This window comes from Carlito syrichta, unplaced genomic scaffold (genome assembly GCF_000164805.1).
Source record: "Carlito syrichta isolate Samal-C Ts95f unplaced genomic scaffold, Tarsius_syrichta-2.0.1 Scaffold142858, whole genome shotgun sequence".
Classification (NCBI taxonomy): domain Eukaryota; kingdom Metazoa; phylum Chordata; class Mammalia; order Primates; family Tarsiidae; genus Carlito; species Carlito syrichta.
In genome coordinates, this window is record NW_007086954.1 from 1 (window position 1) to 1,970 (window position 1,970).

The window sequence follows — 1,970 nt, forward strand, 5'->3', positions numbered from 1 at the left end:
TTATTGTAGAGATGAGGTCTCACCAAGTTGCCCAGGTGGGTCTCGAACCCGCGGGCTCAGGCAATCCACTCACCTCAGCCTCCCAAAGGCGCGGGATGACAGGCTGAGCCACCGAGCCTGGCTTCCCTCCACATTTAAATACGTTGTTTAAGGGATTCCTGCCACATATCCGGTCCCATAGGCAGCTCTGTCTCCTCACAATAACCGGACACAAGCAACCTCTTTGACGGCCTACGCCGGCTTCGGATTCGTGGACCCTCCCCCCAGTTTGGGTCACTCCACTTTGTCCCGCAGTCCCACTGATTTATGTATCGCTGTGAGAAACAATCTTGTTTCCGCGAATCTTTGCACAGGCGTCTGGTTCTTATTCCCCTCGGGATAAATTCCTACAAATAGACTCTGGCTCAACATGCTGCACTTTTGATATGTGTCACCGCAGGGATTTGGGGTTTATTTTTGTTGGGGATGGAAAACTCAGAACCTGAGGAAAGAGGCAAGTCGTGTCCTAAAACTGCTTATGGCAAAGAAACCGTGGAATATCCAACCCCTCGCCTCTCCTTGCCATAGCACCAGGGACTGAGCAACCAGAACGGGAATCACATGTCAAGCAGGTGTCGCTCCCCTGGCCGGCTGGATAGCAGGTGAGCGTGGAAGCCCAGCGGAGCAAGTCCCCTCCTGGGTGCCCCGAGGTGGGTGGGGCTGGGAGCCCCAGAACACGGAGACTGACAACCCGGCCCAGGCCAGCCGAGGCTCCAGCCAGCCAACACCCCATGCACCCCGCTGCCCTGGTCATGGGACCCGTGATCTGGTCTCCACACCAGCGAACTCCAGGCCCCTCTTCGTTAGTCTAGAAACAGGTGGTGATACGGGGACCCCTGTCCTTGCAACCAGATGTACAACGTGTGTCATCCTCATCACCATCCTCTGACCTGGGCAGACCTGAGGTCAAAAGAGACCTGTGCCTCAGTTTCTCCGTGGTGGGTTAAATAGTGGTTTCCCCAAAATGTACCCAACTCGCACTCTCAGAATGGGACCTTGTTGGGAAACGGAGTCTTGGCAGAGATGATTGTGTCAGGGTCTCAAGATGAGGTCATCCTGGGTCAGAGCAGGTCCCGAATCCTGTGAAGGATGTCCTCATGAGAGACAGAAAGTAGGAGACGCAGGGACACAGGACGCAGGCCACACGAAGCCAGGGCAGAGCTAGAGTGATGTGGACACAAGTCAAGGATGCCTGGGGCCCTCAGAAGCAGAAAGAGGCAGGAAGAAGGCTCCCCTGGAGCTCTCAGAGGGAAGACGGCTCTGCCCACACCTTGAACTTGGACTTCCGGCCCCCAGAACCAACGCTAAGTTTGTGCTGTTTTAAGCCGCCCAGTTTGTTATAGCAGCCCTAGGAAGCTCATACGCATTGGGGAATGGGAAAACGCTTCATACAGATTGCTGTAGGGATGAGAAACAACTATGTAAACATCCTCATCACATAGTAGGTCCTCAGAAGCGGTGGCCATTCACTCAGCAAACACGGGGCCCCTGTGTGAGCCGGGCGCCCGGCTGCGGGACGGGGGCTTGGTCTCTCTCTGCGCGGCGTGGCCCTGCTTCAATACCAGCAGGTGAGGGTAGGGCGGACAGAGCGCCCTGGGGGCAGAGGAGGAGGGGGCCGTGAGGCCAGCGTCACAAGCACGGCAAGAAAAGCCAGGGTGGAGGGACCCGCAAGGGCAGAGGACGGGCGGGCAGAACGCGTGCAGGGCCTCTGGGCACCGGGGAGTGCTTGGGGGGGCTCTGGAGCAACCCGTGTGGGAAGGGGGGCAGGGTCAGAGGAACGGGCGGGGAGACGAGGCCTTAGCACGGAGCTGGGGGTGCCGAGAGGTGGTGGGAGTCCAGGGACTTGCAGCAAAGGCAGGGCAGCCGTGGACGGCCCACGCAGGGACGCGGGCAGCCTGGCACTGAGGTCGCCTGGGTGCAACGGGCAGGGG